The sequence below is a fragment of the Sardina pilchardus genome, chromosome 6 (genome assembly GCF_963854185.1).
Source record: "Sardina pilchardus chromosome 6, fSarPil1.1, whole genome shotgun sequence".
Lineage (NCBI taxonomy): Eukaryota > Metazoa > Chordata > Actinopteri > Clupeiformes > Clupeidae > Sardina > Sardina pilchardus.
Window position 1 is genome coordinate 448,114 of NC_084999.1, and position 16,236 is coordinate 464,349.

A 16,236-nucleotide genomic window follows, 5' to 3' on the forward strand; every position below is an offset into this window, starting at 1 on the left:
TCATTTGACTGATTTTGATGAGAGTTTGAGTTATTTGAAGACGTCTCATCGCCAAAACGAGCACATTTCTTTTCAGGGGCCTTTTCCATGCGGCTCTCTCGTGTCCACCAGCTTTCGCGTCCCATGACAGCGCCAGGGCCTTCGATAGCTCAGTTGGTAGAGCGGAGGACTGTAGGTGAACAACCGGCCATCCTTAGGTCGCTGGTTCGACTCCGGCTCGAAGGAAGCCATGCTTTTTGGTGGTGTCTTTGTCCGTGTCCAGGCCGACGCCGGGCAAAAATCAGCTTTCCCTGACCGGGAATCGAACCCGGGCCGCGGCGGTGAGAGCGCCGAATCCTAACCACTAGACCACCAGGGAGACATGGGGCTTGAGCTGTACACGGGTGAACCTGAGCTCTTGCTCTGTGCGGGGCAGGCTGCGGGAGACGGCTTCACAGCAGAAACTGTTTATCTAATCAAATCTCACCAAGGGCCGTTGCTCTTTTGAATCAAGATGAAATAATCTAGTTGCCATTGTTTTCAGAACAAAGACACCTACCTAGTGCTTTCTCGTCGTATTCATTTGACTGATTTTGATGAGAGTTTGAGTTATTTGAAGACGTCTCATCGCCAAAACGAGCACATTTCTTTTCAGGGGCCTTTTCCATGCGGCTCTCTCGTGTCCACCAGCTTTCGCGTCCCATGACAGCGCCAGGGCCTTCGATAGCTCAGTTGGTAGAGCGGAGGACTGTAGGTGAACAACCGGCTATCCTTAGGTCGCTGGTTCGACTCCGGCTCGAAGGAAGCCATGCTTTTTGGTGGTGTCTTTGTCCGTGTCCAGGCCGACGCCGGGCAAAAATCAGCTTTCCCTGACCGGGAATCGAACCCGGGCCGCGGCGGTGAGAGCGCCGAATCCTAACCACTAGACCACCAGGGAGACATGGGGCTTGAGCTGTACACGAGTGCACCTGAGCTCTTGCTCTGTGCGGGGCAGGCTGCGGGAGACGGCTTCACAGCAGAAACTGTTTATCTAATCAAATCTCACCAAGGGCCGTTGCTCTTTTGAATCAAGATGAAATAATCTAGTTGCCATTGTTTTCAGAACAAAGACACCTACCTAGTGCTTTCTCGTCGTATTCATTTGACTGATTTTGATGAGAGTTTGAGTTATTTGAAGACGTCTCATCGCCAAAACGAGCACATTTCTTTTCAGGGGCCTTTTCCATGCGGCTCTCTCGTGTCCACCAGCTTTCGCGTCCCATGACAGCGCCAGGGCCTTCGATAGCTCAGTTGGTAGAGCGGAGGACTGTAGGTGAACAACCGGCCATCCTTAGGTCGCTGGTTCGACTCCGGCTCGAAGGAAGCCATGCTTTTTGGTGGTGTCTTTGTCCGTGTCCAGGCCGACGCCGGGCAAAAATCAGCTTTCCCTGACCGGGAATCGAACCCGGGCCGCGGCGGTGAGAGCGCCGAATCCTAACCACTAGACCACCAGGGAGACATGGGGCTTGAGCTGTACACGAGTGCACCTGAGCTCTTGCTCTGTGCGGGGCAGGCTGCGGGAGACGGCTTCACAGCAGAAACTGTTTATCTAATCAAATCTCACCAAGGGCCGTTGCTCTTTTGAATCAAGATGAAATAATCTAGTTGCCATTGTTTTCAGAACAAAGACACCTACCTAGTGCTTTCTCGTCGTATTCATTTGACTGATTTTGATGAGAGTTTGAGTTATTTGAAGACGTCTCATCGCCAAAACGAGCACATTTCTTTTCAGGGGCCTTTTCCATGCGGCTCTCTCGTGTCCACCAGCTTTCGCGTCCCATGACATTGCCAGGGCCTTCGATAGCTCAGTTGGTAGAGCGGAGGACTGTAGGTGAACAACCGGCCATCCTTAGGTCGCTGGTTCGACTCCGGCTCGAAGGAAGCCATGCTTTTTGGTGGTGTCTTTGTCCGTGTCCAGGCCGACGCCGGGCAAAAATCAGCTTTCCCTGACCGGGAATCGAACCCGGGCCGCGGCGGTGAGAGCGCCGAATCCTAACCACTAGACCACCAGGGAGACATGGGGCTTGAGCTGTACACGAGTGCACCTGAGCTCTTGCTCTGTGCGGGGCAGGCTGCGGGAGACGGCTTCACAGCAGAAACTGTTTATCTAATCAAATCTCACCAAGGGCCGTTGCTCTTTTGAATCAAGATGAAATAATCTAGTTGCCATTGTTTTCAGAACAAAGACACCTACCTAGTGCTTTCTCGTCGTATTCATTTGACTGATTTTGATGAGAGTTTGAGTTATTTGAAGACGTCTCATCGCCAAAACGAGCACATTTCTTTTCAGGGGCCTTTTCCATGCGGCTCTCTCGTGTCCACCAGCTTTCGCGTCCCATGACAGCGCCAGGGCCTTCGATAGCTCAGTTGGTAGAGCGGAGGACTGTAGGTGAACAACCGGCCATCCTTAGTTCGCTGGTTCGACTCCGGCTCGAAGGAAGCCATGCTTTTTGGTGGTGTCTTTGTCCGTGTCCAGGCCGACGCCGGGCAAAAATCAGCTTTCCCTGACCGGGAATCGAACCCGGGCCGCGGCGGTGAGAGCGCCGAATCCTAACCACTAGACCACCAGGGAGACATGGGGCTTGAGCTGTACACGAGTGCACCTGAGCTCTTGCTCTGTGCGGGGCAGGCTGCGGGAGACGGCTTCACAGCAGAAACTGTTTATCTAATCAAATCTCACCAAGGGCCGTTGCTCTTTTGAATCAAGATGAAATAATCTAGTTGCCATTGTTTTCAGAACAAAGACACCTACCTAGTGCTTTCTCGTCGTATTCATTTGACTGATTTTGATGAGAGTTTGAGTTATTTGAAGACGTCTCATCGCCAAAACGAGCACATTTCTTTTCAGGGGCCTTTTCCATGCGGCTCTCTCGTGTCCACCAGCTTTCGCGTCCCATGACAGCGCCAGGGCCTTCGATAGCTCAGTTGGTAGAGCGGAGGACTGTAGGTGAACAACCGGCCATCCTTAGGTCGCTGGTTCGACTCCGGCTCGAAGGAAGCCATGCTTTTTGGTGGTGTCTTTGTCCGTGTCCAGGCCGACGCCGGGCAAAAATCAGCTTTCCCTGACCGGGAATCGAATCCGGGCCGCGGCGGTGAGAGCGCCGAATCCTAACCACTAGACCACCAGGGAGACATGGGGCTTGAGCTGTACACGAGTGCACCTGAGCTCTTGCTCTGTGCGGGGCAGGCTGTGGGAGACGGCTTCACAGCAGAAACTGTTTATCTAATCAAATCTCACCAAGGGCCGTTGCTCTTTTGAATCAAGATGAAATAATCTAGTTGCCATTGTTTTCAGAACAAAGACACCTACCTAGTGCTTTCTCGTCGTATTCATTTGACTGATTTTGATGAGAGTTTGAGTTATTTGAAGACGTCTCATCGCCAAAACGAGCACATTTCTTTTCAGGGGCCTTTTCCATGCGGCTCTCTCGTGTCCACCAGCTTTCGCGTCCCATGACAGCGCCAGGGCCTTCGATAGCTCAGTTGGTAGAGCGGAGGACTGTAGGTGAACAACCGGCCATCCTTAGGTCGCTGGTTCGACTCCGGCTCGAAGGAAGCCATGCTTTTTGGTGGTGTCTTTGTCCGTGTCCAGGCCGACGCCGGGCAAAAATCAGCTTTCCCTGACCGGGAATCGAATCCGGGCCGCGGCGGTGAGAGCGCCGAATCCTAACCACTAGACCACCAGGGAGACATGGGGCTTGAGCTGTACACGAGTGCACCTGAGCTCTTGCTCTGTGCGGGGCAGGCTGCGGGAGACGGCTTCACAGCAGAAACTGTTTATCTAATCAAATCTCACCAAGGGCCGTTGCTCTTTTGAATCAAGATGAAATAATCTAGTTGCCATTGTTTTCAGAACAAAGACACCTACCTAGTGCTTTCTCGTCGTATTCATTTGACTGATTTTGATGAGAGTTTGAGTTATTTGAAGACGTCTCATCGCCAAAACGAGCACATTTCTTTTCAGGGGCCTTTTCCATGCGGCTCTCTCGTGTCCACCAGCTTTCGCGTCCCATGACAGCGCCAGGGCCTTCGATAGCTCAGTTGGTAGAGCGGAGGACTGTAGGTGAACAACCGGCCATCCTTAGGTCGCTGGTTCGACTCCGGCTCGAAGGAAGCCATGCTTTTTGGTGGTGTCTTTGTCCGTGTCCAGGCCGACGCCGGGCAAAAATCAGCTTTCCCTGACCGGGAATCGAACCCGGGCCGCGGCGGTGAGAGCGCCGAATCCTAACCACTAGACCACCAGGGAGACATGGGGCTTGAGCTGCACACGAGTGCACCTGAGCTCTTGCTCTGTGCGGGGCAGGCTGCGGGAGATGGCTTCACAGCAGAAACTGTTTATCTAATCAAATCTCACCAAGGGCCGTTGCTCTTTTGAATCAAGATGAAATAATCTAGTTGCCATTGTTTTCAGAACAAAGACACCTACCTAGTGCTTTCTCGTCGTATTCATTTGACTGATTTTGATGAGAGTTTGAGTTATTTGAAGACGTCTCATCGCCAAAACGAGCACATTTCTTTTCAGGGGCCTTTTCCATGCGGCTCTCTCGTGTCCACCAGCTTTCGCGTCCCATGACAGCGCCAGGGCCTTCGATAGCTCAGTTGGTAGAGCGGAGGACTGTAGGTGAACAACCGGCCATCCTTAGGTCGCTGGTTCGACTCCGGCTCGAAGGAAGCCATGCTTTTTGGTGGTGTCTTTGTCCGTGTCCAGGCCGACGCCGGGCAAAAATCAGCTTTCCCTGACCGGGAATCGAACCCGGGCCGCGGCGGTGAGAGCGCCAAATCCTAACCACTAGACCACCAGGGAGACATGGGGCTTGAGCTGTACACGAGTGCACCTGAGCTCTTGCTCTGTGCGGGGCAGGCTGCGGGAGACGGCTTCACAGCAGAAACTGTTTATCTAATCAAATCTCACCAAGGGCCGTTGCTCTTTTGAATCAAGATGAAATAATCTAGTTGCCATTGTTTTCAGAACAAAGACACCTACCTAGTGCTTTCTCGTCGTATTCATTTGACTGATTTTGATGAGAGTTTGAGTTATTTGAAGACGTCTCATCGCCAAAACGAGCACATTTCTTTTCAGGGGCCTTTTCCATGCGGCTCTCTCGTGTCCACCAGCTTTCGCGTCCCATGACAGCGCCAGGGCCTTCGATAGCTCAGTTGGTAGAGCGGAGGACTGTAGGTGAACAACCGGCCATCCTTAGGTTGCTGGTTCGACTCCGGTTCGAAGGAAGCCATGCTTTTTGGTGGTGTCTTTGTCCGTGTCCAGGCCGACGCCGGGCAAAAATCAGCTTTCCCTGACCGGGAATCGAACCCGGGCCGCGGCGGTGAGAGCGCCGAATCCTAACCACTAGACCACCAGGGAGACATGGGGCTTGAGCTGTACACGGGTGCACCTGAGCTCTTGCTCTGTGCGGGGCAGGCTGCGGGAGACGGCTTCACAGCAGAAACTGTTTATCTAATCAAATCTCACCAAGGGCCGTTGCTCTTTTGAATCAAGATGAAATAATCTAGTTGCCATTGTTTTCAGAACAAAGACACCTACCTAGTGCTTTCTCGTCGTATTCATTTGACTGATTTTGATGAGAGTTTGAGTTATTTGAAGACGTCTCATCGCCAAAACGAGCACATTTCTTTTCAGGGGCCTTTTCCATGCGGCTCTCTCGTGTCCACCAGCTTTCGCGTCCCATGACAGCGCCAGGGCCTTCGATAGCTCAGTTGGTAGAGCGGAGGACTGTAGGTGAACAACCGGCCATCCTTAGGTCGCTGGTTCGACTCCGGCTCGAAGGAAGCCATGCTTTTTGGTGGTGTCTTTGTCCGTGTCCAGGCCGACGCCGGGCAAAAATCAGCTTTCCCTGACCGGGAATCGAACCCGGGCCGCGGCGGTGAGAGCGCCGAATCCTAACCACTAGACCACCAGGGAGACATGGGGCTTGAGCTGTACACGGGTGAACCTGAGCTCTTGCTCTGTGCGGGGCAGGCTGCGGGAGACGGCTTCACAGCAGAAACTGTTTATCTAATCAAATCTCACCAAGGGCCGTTGCTCTTTTGAATCAAGATGAAATAATCTAGTTGCCATTGTTTTCAGAACAAAGACACCTACCTAGTGCTTTCTCGTCGTATTCATTTGACTGATTTTGATGAGAGTTTGAGTTATTTGAAGACGTCTCATCGCCAAAACGAGCACATTTCTTTTCAGGGGCCTTTTCCATGCGGCTCTCTCGTGTCCACCAGCTTTCGCGTCCCATGACAGCGCCAGGGCCTTCGATAGCTCAGTTGGTAGAGCGGAGGACTGTAGGTGAACAACCGGCCATCCTTAGGTCGCTGGTTCGACTCCGGCTCGAAGGAAGCCATGCTTTTTGGTGGTGTCTTTGTCCGTGTCCAGGCCGACGCCGGGCAAAAATCAGCTTTCCCTGACCGGGAATCGAACCCGGGCCGCGGCGGTGAGAGCGCCGAATCCTAACCACTAGACCACCAGGGAGACATGGGGCTTGAGCTGTACACGAGTGCACCTGAGCTCTTGCTCTGTGCGGGGCAGGCTGCGGGAGACGGCTTCACAGCAGAAACTGTTTATCTAATCAAATCTCACCAAGGGCCGTTGCTCTTTTGAATCAAGATGAAATAATCTAGTTGCCATTGTTTTCAGAACAAAGACACCTACCTAGTGCTTTCTCGTCGTATTCATTTGACTGATTTTGATGAGAGTTTGAGTTATTTGAAGACGTCTCATCGCCAAAACGAGCACATTTCTTTTCAGGGGCCTTTTCCATGCGGCTCTCTCGTGTCCACCAGCTTTCGCGTCCCATGACAGCGCCAGGGCCTTCGATAGCTCAGTTGGTAGAGCGGAGGACTGTAGGTGAACAACCGGCCATCCTTAGGTCGCTGGTTCGACTCCGGCTCGAAGGAAGCCATGCTTTTTGGTGGTGTCTTTGTCCGTGTCCAGGCCGACGCCGGGCAAAAATCAGCTTTCCCTGACCGGGAATCGAACCCGGGCCGCGGCGGTGAGAGCGCCGAATCCTAACCACTAGACCACCAGGGAGACATGGGGCTTGAGCTGTACACGGGTGAACCTGAGCTCTTGCTCTGTGCGGGGCAGGCTGCGGGAGACGGCTTCACAGCAGAAACTGTTTATCTAATCAAATCTCACCAAGGGCCGTTGCTCTTTTGAATCAAGATGAAATAATCTAGTTGCCATTGTTTTCAGAACAAAGACACCTACCTAGTGCTTTCTCGTCGTATTCATTTGACTGATTTTGATGAGAGTTTGAGTTATTTGAAGACGTCTCATCGCCAAAACGAGCACATTTCTTTTCAGGGGCCTTTTCCATGCGGCTCTCTCGTGTCCACCAGCTTTCGCGTCCCATGACAGCGCCAGGGCCTTCGATAGCTCAGTTGGTAGAGCGGAGGACTGTAGGTGAACAACCGGCCATCCTTAGGTCGCTGGTTCGACTCCGGCTCGAAGGAAGCCATGCTTTTTGGTGGTGTCTTTGTCCGTGTCCAGGCCGACGCCGGGCAAAAATCAGCTTTCCCTGACCTGGAATCGAACCCGGGCCGCGGCGGTGAGAGCGCCGAATCCTAACCACTAGACCACCAGGGAGACATGGGGCTTGAGCTGTACACGGGTGAACCTGAGCTCTTGCTCTGTGCGGGGCAGGCTGCGGGAGACGGCTTCACAGCAGAAACTGTTTATCTAATCAAATCTCACCAAGGGCCGTTGCTCTTTTGAATCAAGATGAAATAATCTAGTTGCCATTGTTTTCAGAACAAAGACACCTACCTAGTGCTTTCTCGTCGTATTCATTTGACTGATTTTGATGAGAGTTTGAGTTATTTGAAGACGTCTCATCGCCAAAACGAGCACATTTCTTTTCAGGGGCCTTTTCCATGCGGCTCTCTCGTGTCCACCAGCTTTCGCGTCCCATGACAGCGCCAGGGCCTTCGATACCTCAGTTGGTAGAGCGGAGGACTGTAGGTGAACAACCGGCCATCCTTAGGTCGCTGGTTCGACTCCGGCTCGAAGGAAGCCATGCTTTTTGGTGGTGTCTTTGTCCGTGTCCAGGCCGACGCCGGGCAAAAATCAGCTTTCCCTGACCGGGAATCGAACCCGGGCCGCGGCGGTGAGAGCGCCGAATCCTAACCACTAGACCACCAGGGAGACATGGGGCTTGAGCTGTACACGGGTGCACCTGAGCTCTTGCTCTGTGCGGGGCAGGCTGCGGGAGACGGCTTCACAGCAGAAACTGTTTATCTAATCAAATCTCACCAAGGGCCGTTGCTCTTTTGAATCAAGATGAAATAATCTAGTTGCCATTGTTTTCAGAACAAAGACACCTACCTAGTGCTTTCTCGTCGTATTCATTTGACTGATTTTGATGAGAGTTTGAGTTATTTGAAGACGTCTCATCGCCAAAACGAGCACATTTCTTTTCAGGGGCCTTTTCCATGCGGCTCTCTCGTGTCCACCAGCTTTCGCGTCCCATGACAGCGCCAGGGCCTTCGATAGCTCAGTTGGTAGAGCGAAGGACTGTAGGTGAACAACCGGCCATCCTTAGGTCGCTGGTTCGACTCCGGCTCGAAGGAAGCCATGCTTTTTGGTGGTGTCTTTGTCCGTGTCCAGGCCGACGCCGGGCAAAAATCAGCTTTCCCTGACCGGGAATCGAACCCGGGCCGCGGCGGTGAGAGCGCCGAATCCTAACCACTAGACCACCAGGGAGACATGGGGCTTGAGCTGTACACGGGTGCACCTGAGCTCTTGCTCTGTGCGGGGCAGGCTGCGGGAGACGGCTTCACAGCAGAAACTGTTTATCTAATCAAATCTCACCAAGGGCCGTTGCTCTTTTGAATCAAGATGAAATAATCTAGTTGCCATTGTTTTCAGAACAAAGACACCTACCTAGTGCTTTCTCGTCGTATTCATTTGACTGATTTTGATGAGAGTTTGAGTTATTTGAAGACGTCTCATCGCCAAAACGAGCACATTTCTTTTCAGGGGCCTTTTCCATGCGGCTCTCTCGTGTCCACCAGCTTTCGCGTCCCATGACAGCGCCAGGGCCTTCGATAGCTCAGTTGGTAGAGCGCAGGACTGTAGGTGAACAACCGGCCATCCTTAGGTCGCTGGTTCGACTCCGGCTCGAAGGAAGCCATGCTTTTTGGTGGTGTCTTTGTCCGTGTCCAGGCCGACGCCGGGCAAAAATCAGCTTTCCCTGACCGGGAATCGAACCCGGGCCGCGGCGGTGAGAGCGCCGAATCCTAACCACTAGACCACCAGGGAGACATGGGGCTTGAGCTGTACACGAGTGCACCTGAGCTCTTGCTCTGTGCGGGGCAGGCTGCGGGAGACGGCTTCACAGCAGAAACTGTTTATCTAATCAAATCTCACCAAGGGCCGTTGCTCTTTTGAATCAAGATGAAATAATCTAGTTGCCATTGTTTTCAGAACAAAGACACCTACCTAGTGCTTTCTCGTCGTATTCATTTGACTGATTTTGATGAGAGTTTGAGTTATTTGAAGACGTGTCATCGCCAAAACGAGCACATTTCTTTTCAGGGGCCTGTTCCATGCGGCTCTCTCGTGTCCACCAGCTTTCGCGTCCCATGACAGCGCCAGGGCCTTCGATAGCTCAGTTGGTAGAGCGGAGGACTGTAGGTGAACAACCGGCCATCCTTAGGTCGCTGGTTCGACTCCGGCTCGAAGGAAGCCATGCTTTTTGGTGGTGTCTTTGTCCGTGTCCAGGCCGACGCCGGGCAAAAATCAGCTTTCCCTGACCGGGAATCGAATCCGGGCCGCGGCGGTGAGAGCGCCGAATCCTAACCACTAGACCACCAGGGAGACATGGGGCTTGAGCTGTACACGAGTGCACCTGAGCTCTTGCTCTGTGCGGGGCAGGCTGTGGGAGACGGCTTCACAGCAGAAACTGTTTATCTAATCAAATCTCACCAAGGGCCGTTGCTCTTTTGAATCAAGATGAAATAATCTAGTTGCCATTGTTTTCAGAACAAAGACACCTACCTAGTGCTTTCTCGTCGTATTCATTTGACTGATTTTGATGAGAGTTTGAGTTATTTGAAGACGTCTCATCGCCAAAACGAGCACATTTCTTTTCAGGGGCCTTTTCCATGCGGCTCTCTCGTGTCCACCAGCTTTCGCGTCCCATGACAGCGCCAGGGCCTTCGATAGCTCAGTTGGTAGAGCGGAGGACTGTAGGTGAACAACCGGCCATCCTTAGGTCGCTGGTTCGACTCCGGCTCGAAGGAAGCCATGCTTTTTGGTGGTGTCTTTGTCCGTGTCCAGGCCGACGCCGGGCAAAAATCAGCTTTCCCTGACCGGGAATCGAATCCGGGCCGCGGCGGTGAGAGCGCCGAATCCTAACCACTAGACCACCAGGGAGACATGGGGCTTGAGCTGTACACGGGTGCACCTGAGCTCTTGCTCTGTGCGGGGCAGGCTGCGGGAGACGGCTTCACAGCAGAAACTGTTTATCTAATCAAATCTCACCAAGGGCCGTTGCTCTTTTGAATCAAGATGAAATAATCTAGTTGCCATTGTTTTCAGAACAAAGACACCTACCTAGTGCTTTCTCGTCGTATTCATTTGACTGATTTTGATGAGAGTTTGAGTTATTTGAAGACGTCTCATCGCCAAAACGAGCACATTTCTTTTCAGGGGCCTTTTCCATGCGGCTCTCTCGTGTCCACCAGCTTTCGCGTCCCATGACAGCGCCAGGGCCTTCGATAGCTCAGTTGGTAGAGCGGAGGACTGTAGGTGAACAACCGGCCATCCTTAGGTCGCTGGTTCGACTCCGGCTCGAAGGAAGCCATGCTTTTTGGTGGTGTCTTTGTCCGTGTCCAGGCCGACGCCGGGCAAAAATCAGCTTTCCCTGACCGGGAATCGAACCCGGGCCGCGGCGGTGAGAGCGCCGAATCCTAACCACTAGACCACCAGGGAGACATGGGGCTTGAGCTGTACACGGGTGAACCTGAGCTCTTGCTCTGTGCGGGGCAGGCTGCGGGAGACGGCTTCACAGCAGAAACTGTTTATCTAATCAAATCTCACCAAGGGCCGTTGCTCTTTTGAATCAAGATGAAATAATCTAGTTGCCATTGTTTTCAGAACAAAGACACCTACCTAGTGCTTTCTCGTCGTATTCATTTGACTGATTTTGATGAGAGTTTGAGTTATTTGAAGACGTCTCATCGCCAAAACGAGCACATTTCTTTTCAGGGGCCTTTTCCATGCGGCTCTCTCGTGTCCACCAGCTTTCGCGTCCCATGACAGCGCCAGGGCCTTCGATAGCTCAGTTGGTAGAGCGGAGGACTGTAGGTGAACAACCGGCCATCCTTAGGTCGCTGGTTCGACTCCGGCTCGAAGGAAGCCATGCTTTTTGGTGGTGTCTTTGTCCGTGTCCAGGCCGACGCCGGGCAAAAATCAGCTTTCCCTGACCGGGAATCGAACCCGGGCCGCGGCGGTGAGAGCGCCGAATCCTAACCACTAGACCACCAGGGAGACATGGGGCTTGAGCTGTACACGAGTGCACCTGAGCTCTTGCTCTGTGCGGGGCAGGCTGCGGGAGACGGCTTCACAGCAGAAACTGTTTATCTAATCAAATCTCACCAAGGGCCGTTGCTCTTTTGAATCAAGATGAAATAATCTAGTTGCCATTGTTTTCAGAACAAAGACACCTACCTAGTGCTTTCTCGTCGTATTCATTTGACTGATTTTGATGAGAGTTTGAGTTATTTGAAGACGTCTCATCGCCAAAACGAGCACATTTCTTTTCAGGGGCCTTTTCCATGCGGCTCTCTCGTGTCCACCAGCTTTCGCGTCCCATGACAGCGCCAGGGCCTTCGATAGCTCAGTTGGTAGAGCGGAGGACTGTAGGTGAACAACCGGCCATCCTTAGGTCGCTGGTTCGACTCCGGCTCGAAGGAAGCCATGCTTTTTGGTGGTGTCTTTGTCCGTGTCCAGGCCGACGCCGGGCAAAAATCAGCTTTCCCTGACCGGGAATCGAACCCGGGCCGCGGCGGTGAGAGCGCCGAATCCTAACCACTAGACCACCAGGGAGACATGGGGCTTGAGCTGTACACGGGTGCACCTGAGCTCTTGCTCTGTGCGGGGCAGGCTGCGGGAGACGGCTTCACAGCAGAAACTGTTTATCTAATCAAATCTCACCAAGGGCCGTTGCTCTTTTGAATCAAGATGAAATAATCTAGTTGCCATTGTTTTCAGAACAAAGACACCTACCTAGTGCTTTCTCGTCGTATTCATTTGACTGATTTTGATGAGAGTTTGAGTTATTTGAAGACGTCTCATCGCCAAAACGAGCACATTTCTTTTCAGGGGCCTTTTCCATGCGGCTCTCTCGTGTCCACCAGCTTTCGCGTCCCATGACAGCGCCAGGGCCTTCGATAGCTCAGTTGGTAGAGCGGAGGACTGTAGGTGAACAACCGGCCATCCTTAGGTCGCTGGTTCGACTCCGGCTCGAAGGAAGCCATGCTTTTTGGTGGTGTCTTTGTCCGTGTCCAGGCCGACGCCGGGCAAAAATCAGCTTTCCCTGACCTGGAATCGAACCCGGGCCGCGGCGGTGAGAGCGCCGAATCCTAACCACTAGACCACCAGGGAGACATGGGGCTTGAGCTGTACACGGGTGAACCTGAGCTCTTGCTCTGTGCGGGGCAGGCTGCGGGAGACGGCTTCACAGCAGAAACTGTTTATCTAATCAAATCTCACCAAGGGCCGTTGCTCTTTTGAATCAAGATGAAATAATCTAGTTGCCATTGTTTTCAGAACAAAGACACCTACCTAGTGCTTTCTCGTCGTATTCATTTGACTGATTTTGATGAGAGTTTGAGTTATTTGAAGACGTCTCATCGCCAAAACGAGCACATTTCTTTTCAGGGGCCTTTTCCATGCGGCTCTCTCGTGTCCACCAGCTTTCGCGTCCCATGACAGCGCCAGGGCCTTCGATAGCTCAGTTGGTAGAGCGGAGGACTGTAGGTGAACAACCGGCCATCCTTAGGTCGCTGGTTCGACTCCGGCTCGAAGGAAGCCATGCTTTTTGGTGGTGTCTTTGTCCGTGTCCAGGCCGACGCCGGGCAAAAATCAGCTTTCCCTGACCGGGAATCGAACCCGGGCCGCGGCGGTGAGAGCGCCGAATCCTAACCACTAGACCACCAGGGAGACATGGGGCTTGAGCTGTACACGGGTGCACCTGAGCTCTTGCTCTGTGCGGGGCAGGCTGCGGGAGACGGCTTCACAGCAGAAACTGTTTATCTAATCAAATCTCACCAAGGGCCGTTGCTCTTTTGAATCAAGATGAAATAATCTAGTTGCCATTGTTTTCAGAACAAAGACACCTACCTAGTGCTTTCTCGTCGTATTCATTTGACTGATTTTGATGAGAGTTTGAGTTATTTGAAGACGTCTCATCGCCAAAACGAGCACATTTCTTTTCAGGGGCCTTTTCCATGCGGCTCTCTCGTGTCCACCAGCTTTCGCGTCCCATGACAGCGCCAGGGCCTTCGATAGCTCAGTTGGTAGAGCGCAGGACTGTAGGTGAACAACCGGCCATCCTTAGGTCGCTGGTTCGACTCCGGCTCGAAGGAAGCCATGCTTTTTGGTGGTGTCTTTGTCCGTGTCCAGGCCGACGCCGGGCAAAAATCAGCTTTCCCTGACCGGGAATCGAACCCGGGCCGCGGCGGTGAGAGCGCCGAATCCTAACCACTAGACCACCAGGGAGACATGGGGCTTGAGCTGTACACGAGTGCACCTGAGCTCTTGCTCTGTGCGGGGCAGGCTGCGGGAGACGGCTTCACAGCAGAAACTGTTTATCTAATCAAATCTCACCAAGGGCCGTTGCTCTTTTGAATCAAGATGAAATAATCTAGTTGCCATTGTTTTCAGAACAAAGACACCTACCTAGTGCTTTCTCGTCGTATTCATTTGACTGATTTTGATGAGAGTTTGAGTTATTTGAAGACGTCTCATCGCCAAAACGAGCACATTTCTTTTCAGGGGCCTGTTCCATGCGGCTCTCTCGTGTCCACCAGCTTTCGCGTCCCATGACAGCGCCAGGGCCTTCGATAGCTCAGTTGGTAGAGCGGAGGACTGTAGGTGAACAACCGGCCATCCTTAGGTCGCTGGTTCGACTCCGGCTCCAAGGAAGCCATGCTTTTTGGTGGTGTCTTTGTCCGTGTCCAGGCCGACGCCGGGCAAAAATCAGCTTTCCCTGACCGGGAATCGAACGCGGGCCGCGGCGGTGAGAGCGCCGAATCCTAACCACTAGACCACCAGGGAGACATGGGGCTTGAGCTGTACACGGGTGAACCTGAGCTCTTGCTCTGTGCGGGGCAGGCTGCGGGAGACGGCTTCACAGCAGAAACTGTTTATCTAATCAAATCTCACCAAGGGCCGTTGCTCTTTTGAATCAAGATGAAATAATCTAGTTGCCATTGTTTTCAGAACAAAGACACCTACCTAGTGCTTTCTCGTCGTATTCATTTGACTGATTTTGATGAGAGTTTGAGTTATTTGAAGACGTCTCATCGCCAAAACGAGCACATTTCTTTTCAGGGGCCTTTTCCATGCGGCTCTCTCGTGTCCACCAGCTTTCGCGTCCCATGACAGCGCCAGGGCCTTCGATAGCTCAGTTGGTAGAGCGGAGGACTGTAGGTGAACAACCGGCCATCCTTAGGTCGCTGGTTCGACTCCGGCTCGGAGGAAGCCATGCTTTTTGGTGGTGTCTTTGTCCGTGTCCAGGCCGACGCCGGGCAAAAATCAGCTTTCCCTGACCGGGAATCGAACCCGGGCCGCGGCGGTGAGAGCGCCGAATCCTAACCACTAGACCACCAGGGAGACATGGGGCTTGAGCTGTACACGAGTGCACCTGAGCTCTTGCTCTGTGCGGGGCAGGCTGCGGGAGACGGCTTCACAGCAGAAACTGTTTATCTAATCAAATCTCACCAAGGGCCGTTGCTCTTTTGAATCAAGATGAAATAATCTAGTTGCCATTGTTTTCAGAACAAAGACACCTACCTAGTGCTTTCTCGTCGTATTCATTTGACTGATTTTGATGAGAGTTTGAGTTATTTGAAGACGTCTCATCGCCAAAACGAGCATATTTCTTTTCAGGGGCCTTTTCCATGCGGCTCTCTCGTGTCCACCAGCTTTCGCGTCCCATGACAGCGCCAGGGCCTTCGATAGCTCAGTTGGTAGAGCGCAGGACTGTAGGTGAACAACCGGCCATCCTTAGGTCGCTGGTTCGACTCCGGCTCGAAGGAAGCCATGCTTTTTGGTGGTGTCTTTGTCCGTGTCCAGGCCGACGCCGGGCAAAAATCAGCTTTCCCTGACCGGGAATCGAACCCGGGCCGCGGCGGTGAGAGCGCCGAATCCTAACCACTAGACCACCAGGGAGACATGGGGCTTGAGCTGTACACGAGTGCACCTGAGCTCTTGCTCTGTGCGGGGCAGGCTGCGGGAGACGGCTTCACAGCAGAAACTGTTTATCTAATCAAATCTCACCAAGGGCCGTTGCTCTTTTGAATCAAGATGAAATAATCTAGTTGCCATTGTTTTCAGAACAAAGACACCTACCTAGTGCTTTCTCGTCGTATTCATTTGACTGATTTTGATGAGAGTTTGAGTTATTTGAAGACGTCTCATCGCCAAAACGAGCACATTTCTTTTCAGGGGCCTGTTCCATGCGGCTCTCTCGTGTCCACCAGCTTTCGCGTCCCATGACAGCGCCAGGGCCTTCGATAGCTCAGTTGGTAGAGCGGAGGACTGTAGGTGAACAACCGGCCATCCTTAGGTCGCTGGTTCGACTCCGGCTCGAAGGAAGCCATGCTTTTTGGTGGTGTCTTTGTCCGTGTCCAGGCCGACGCCGGGCAAAAATCAGCTTTCCCTGACCGGGAATCGAACCCGGGCCGCGGCGGTGAGAGCGCCGAATCCTAACCACTAGACCACCAGGGAGACATGGGGCTTGAGCTGTACACGGGTGAACCTGAGCTCTTGCTCTGTGCGGGGCAGGCTGCGGGAGACGGCTTCACAGCAGAAACTGTTTATCTAATCAAATCTCACCAAGGGCCGTTGCTCTTTTGAATCAAGATGAAATAATCTAGTTGCCATTGTTTTCAGAACAAAGACACCTACCTAGTGCTTTCTCGTCGTATTCATTTGACTGATTTTGATGAGAGTTTGAGTTATTTGAAGACGTCTCATCGCCA

General features: G+C 52.8%; 41 non-coding genes across 41 annotated transcripts; 20 read left to right on the top strand and 21 right to left on the bottom strand.

Annotated features, from left to right (window-relative positions):
- The first annotated feature begins 138 nt into the window (after positions 1–138).
- Positions 139–225, top strand: trnay-gua (transfer RNA tyrosine (anticodon GUA)). The gene is given in 2 exon segments: positions 139–175; positions 190–225. It is a non-coding gene; the product is annotated as a tRNA-Tyr (tRNA).
- A 61-nt stretch (positions 226–286) lies between these two features.
- On the bottom strand, positions 287–358 carry trnae-cuc (transfer RNA glutamic acid (anticodon CUC)). Its single transcript has one exon. It is a non-coding gene; the product is annotated as a tRNA-Glu (tRNA).
- A 338-nt stretch (positions 359–696) lies between these two features.
- On the top strand, positions 697–783 carry trnay-gua (transfer RNA tyrosine (anticodon GUA)). Its single transcript is given in 2 exon segments — positions 697–733; positions 748–783. It is a non-coding gene; the product is annotated as a tRNA-Tyr (tRNA).
- A 61-nt stretch (positions 784–844) lies between these two features.
- Positions 845–916, bottom strand: trnae-cuc (transfer RNA glutamic acid (anticodon CUC)). The gene has a single exon. It is a non-coding gene; the product is annotated as a tRNA-Glu (tRNA).
- A 338-nt stretch (positions 917–1,254) lies between these two features.
- On the top strand, positions 1,255–1,341 carry trnay-gua (transfer RNA tyrosine (anticodon GUA)). Its single transcript is given in 2 exon segments — positions 1,255–1,291; positions 1,306–1,341. It is a non-coding gene; the product is annotated as a tRNA-Tyr (tRNA).
- Positions 1,342–1,402: 61 nt separating this feature from the next.
- trnae-cuc (transfer RNA glutamic acid (anticodon CUC)) lies at positions 1,403–1,474 on the bottom strand. Its single transcript has one exon. It is a non-coding gene; the product is annotated as a tRNA-Glu (tRNA).
- Positions 1,475–1,812: 338 nt separating this feature from the next.
- trnay-gua (transfer RNA tyrosine (anticodon GUA)) lies at positions 1,813–1,899 on the top strand. The gene is given in 2 exon segments: positions 1,813–1,849; positions 1,864–1,899. It is a non-coding gene; the product is annotated as a tRNA-Tyr (tRNA).
- Positions 1,900–1,960: 61 nt separating this feature from the next.
- trnae-cuc (transfer RNA glutamic acid (anticodon CUC)) lies at positions 1,961–2,032 on the bottom strand. Its single transcript has one exon. It is a non-coding gene; the product is annotated as a tRNA-Glu (tRNA).
- A 486-nt stretch (positions 2,033–2,518) lies between these two features.
- On the bottom strand, positions 2,519–2,590 carry trnae-cuc (transfer RNA glutamic acid (anticodon CUC)). Its single transcript has one exon. It is a non-coding gene; the product is annotated as a tRNA-Glu (tRNA).
- A 338-nt stretch (positions 2,591–2,928) lies between these two features.
- On the top strand, positions 2,929–3,015 carry trnay-gua (transfer RNA tyrosine (anticodon GUA)). Its single transcript is given in 2 exon segments — positions 2,929–2,965; positions 2,980–3,015. It is a non-coding gene; the product is annotated as a tRNA-Tyr (tRNA).
- Positions 3,016–3,486: 471 nt separating this feature from the next.
- Positions 3,487–3,573, top strand: trnay-gua (transfer RNA tyrosine (anticodon GUA)). Its single transcript is given in 2 exon segments — positions 3,487–3,523; positions 3,538–3,573. It is a non-coding gene; the product is annotated as a tRNA-Tyr (tRNA).
- Positions 3,574–4,044: 471 nt separating this feature from the next.
- trnay-gua (transfer RNA tyrosine (anticodon GUA)) lies at positions 4,045–4,131 on the top strand. Its single transcript is given in 2 exon segments — positions 4,045–4,081; positions 4,096–4,131. It is a non-coding gene; the product is annotated as a tRNA-Tyr (tRNA).
- A 61-nt stretch (positions 4,132–4,192) lies between these two features.
- trnae-cuc (transfer RNA glutamic acid (anticodon CUC)) lies at positions 4,193–4,264 on the bottom strand. Its single transcript has one exon. It is a non-coding gene; the product is annotated as a tRNA-Glu (tRNA).
- A 338-nt stretch (positions 4,265–4,602) lies between these two features.
- Positions 4,603–4,689, top strand: trnay-gua (transfer RNA tyrosine (anticodon GUA)). The gene is given in 2 exon segments: positions 4,603–4,639; positions 4,654–4,689. It is a non-coding gene; the product is annotated as a tRNA-Tyr (tRNA).
- A 619-nt stretch (positions 4,690–5,308) lies between these two features.
- Positions 5,309–5,380, bottom strand: trnae-cuc (transfer RNA glutamic acid (anticodon CUC)). Its single transcript has one exon. It is a non-coding gene; the product is annotated as a tRNA-Glu (tRNA).
- Positions 5,381–5,718: 338 nt separating this feature from the next.
- Positions 5,719–5,805, top strand: trnay-gua (transfer RNA tyrosine (anticodon GUA)). The gene is given in 2 exon segments: positions 5,719–5,755; positions 5,770–5,805. It is a non-coding gene; the product is annotated as a tRNA-Tyr (tRNA).
- A 61-nt stretch (positions 5,806–5,866) lies between these two features.
- trnae-cuc (transfer RNA glutamic acid (anticodon CUC)) lies at positions 5,867–5,938 on the bottom strand. Its single transcript has one exon. It is a non-coding gene; the product is annotated as a tRNA-Glu (tRNA).
- A 338-nt stretch (positions 5,939–6,276) lies between these two features.
- Positions 6,277–6,363, top strand: trnay-gua (transfer RNA tyrosine (anticodon GUA)). The gene is given in 2 exon segments: positions 6,277–6,313; positions 6,328–6,363. It is a non-coding gene; the product is annotated as a tRNA-Tyr (tRNA).
- A 61-nt stretch (positions 6,364–6,424) lies between these two features.
- On the bottom strand, positions 6,425–6,496 carry trnae-cuc (transfer RNA glutamic acid (anticodon CUC)). Its single transcript has one exon. It is a non-coding gene; the product is annotated as a tRNA-Glu (tRNA).
- Positions 6,497–6,834: 338 nt separating this feature from the next.
- On the top strand, positions 6,835–6,921 carry trnay-gua (transfer RNA tyrosine (anticodon GUA)). The gene is given in 2 exon segments: positions 6,835–6,871; positions 6,886–6,921. It is a non-coding gene; the product is annotated as a tRNA-Tyr (tRNA).
- Positions 6,922–6,982: 61 nt separating this feature from the next.
- Positions 6,983–7,054, bottom strand: trnae-cuc (transfer RNA glutamic acid (anticodon CUC)). Its single transcript has one exon. It is a non-coding gene; the product is annotated as a tRNA-Glu (tRNA).
- A 338-nt stretch (positions 7,055–7,392) lies between these two features.
- Positions 7,393–7,479, top strand: trnay-gua (transfer RNA tyrosine (anticodon GUA)). The gene is given in 2 exon segments: positions 7,393–7,429; positions 7,444–7,479. It is a non-coding gene; the product is annotated as a tRNA-Tyr (tRNA).
- A 619-nt stretch (positions 7,480–8,098) lies between these two features.
- trnae-cuc (transfer RNA glutamic acid (anticodon CUC)) lies at positions 8,099–8,170 on the bottom strand. The gene has a single exon. It is a non-coding gene; the product is annotated as a tRNA-Glu (tRNA).
- Positions 8,171–8,656: 486 nt separating this feature from the next.
- On the bottom strand, positions 8,657–8,728 carry trnae-cuc (transfer RNA glutamic acid (anticodon CUC)). The gene has a single exon. It is a non-coding gene; the product is annotated as a tRNA-Glu (tRNA).
- A 486-nt stretch (positions 8,729–9,214) lies between these two features.
- trnae-cuc (transfer RNA glutamic acid (anticodon CUC)) lies at positions 9,215–9,286 on the bottom strand. The gene has a single exon. It is a non-coding gene; the product is annotated as a tRNA-Glu (tRNA).
- A 338-nt stretch (positions 9,287–9,624) lies between these two features.
- trnay-gua (transfer RNA tyrosine (anticodon GUA)) lies at positions 9,625–9,711 on the top strand. The gene is given in 2 exon segments: positions 9,625–9,661; positions 9,676–9,711. It is a non-coding gene; the product is annotated as a tRNA-Tyr (tRNA).
- A 471-nt stretch (positions 9,712–10,182) lies between these two features.
- Positions 10,183–10,269, top strand: trnay-gua (transfer RNA tyrosine (anticodon GUA)). Its single transcript is given in 2 exon segments — positions 10,183–10,219; positions 10,234–10,269. It is a non-coding gene; the product is annotated as a tRNA-Tyr (tRNA).
- Positions 10,270–10,740: 471 nt separating this feature from the next.
- trnay-gua (transfer RNA tyrosine (anticodon GUA)) lies at positions 10,741–10,827 on the top strand. The gene is given in 2 exon segments: positions 10,741–10,777; positions 10,792–10,827. It is a non-coding gene; the product is annotated as a tRNA-Tyr (tRNA).
- A 61-nt stretch (positions 10,828–10,888) lies between these two features.
- Positions 10,889–10,960, bottom strand: trnae-cuc (transfer RNA glutamic acid (anticodon CUC)). Its single transcript has one exon. It is a non-coding gene; the product is annotated as a tRNA-Glu (tRNA).
- A 338-nt stretch (positions 10,961–11,298) lies between these two features.
- trnay-gua (transfer RNA tyrosine (anticodon GUA)) lies at positions 11,299–11,385 on the top strand. The gene is given in 2 exon segments: positions 11,299–11,335; positions 11,350–11,385. It is a non-coding gene; the product is annotated as a tRNA-Tyr (tRNA).
- Positions 11,386–11,446: 61 nt separating this feature from the next.
- On the bottom strand, positions 11,447–11,518 carry trnae-cuc (transfer RNA glutamic acid (anticodon CUC)). The gene has a single exon. It is a non-coding gene; the product is annotated as a tRNA-Glu (tRNA).
- Positions 11,519–11,856: 338 nt separating this feature from the next.
- On the top strand, positions 11,857–11,943 carry trnay-gua (transfer RNA tyrosine (anticodon GUA)). Its single transcript is given in 2 exon segments — positions 11,857–11,893; positions 11,908–11,943. It is a non-coding gene; the product is annotated as a tRNA-Tyr (tRNA).
- Positions 11,944–12,004: 61 nt separating this feature from the next.
- On the bottom strand, positions 12,005–12,076 carry trnae-cuc (transfer RNA glutamic acid (anticodon CUC)). The gene has a single exon. It is a non-coding gene; the product is annotated as a tRNA-Glu (tRNA).
- Positions 12,077–12,414: 338 nt separating this feature from the next.
- trnay-gua (transfer RNA tyrosine (anticodon GUA)) lies at positions 12,415–12,501 on the top strand. Its single transcript is given in 2 exon segments — positions 12,415–12,451; positions 12,466–12,501. It is a non-coding gene; the product is annotated as a tRNA-Tyr (tRNA).
- A 471-nt stretch (positions 12,502–12,972) lies between these two features.
- trnay-gua (transfer RNA tyrosine (anticodon GUA)) lies at positions 12,973–13,059 on the top strand. Its single transcript is given in 2 exon segments — positions 12,973–13,009; positions 13,024–13,059. It is a non-coding gene; the product is annotated as a tRNA-Tyr (tRNA).
- Positions 13,060–13,120: 61 nt separating this feature from the next.
- Positions 13,121–13,192, bottom strand: trnae-cuc (transfer RNA glutamic acid (anticodon CUC)). The gene has a single exon. It is a non-coding gene; the product is annotated as a tRNA-Glu (tRNA).
- A 486-nt stretch (positions 13,193–13,678) lies between these two features.
- Positions 13,679–13,750, bottom strand: trnae-cuc (transfer RNA glutamic acid (anticodon CUC)). The gene has a single exon. It is a non-coding gene; the product is annotated as a tRNA-Glu (tRNA).
- Positions 13,751–14,794: 1,044 nt separating this feature from the next.
- trnae-cuc (transfer RNA glutamic acid (anticodon CUC)) lies at positions 14,795–14,866 on the bottom strand. Its single transcript has one exon. It is a non-coding gene; the product is annotated as a tRNA-Glu (tRNA).
- Positions 14,867–15,352: 486 nt separating this feature from the next.
- trnae-cuc (transfer RNA glutamic acid (anticodon CUC)) lies at positions 15,353–15,424 on the bottom strand. The gene has a single exon. It is a non-coding gene; the product is annotated as a tRNA-Glu (tRNA).
- Positions 15,425–15,762: 338 nt separating this feature from the next.
- On the top strand, positions 15,763–15,849 carry trnay-gua (transfer RNA tyrosine (anticodon GUA)). The gene is given in 2 exon segments: positions 15,763–15,799; positions 15,814–15,849. It is a non-coding gene; the product is annotated as a tRNA-Tyr (tRNA).
- A 61-nt stretch (positions 15,850–15,910) lies between these two features.
- On the bottom strand, positions 15,911–15,982 carry trnae-cuc (transfer RNA glutamic acid (anticodon CUC)). The gene has a single exon. It is a non-coding gene; the product is annotated as a tRNA-Glu (tRNA).
- Between the last annotated feature and the right edge of the window lie 254 nt (positions 15,983–16,236).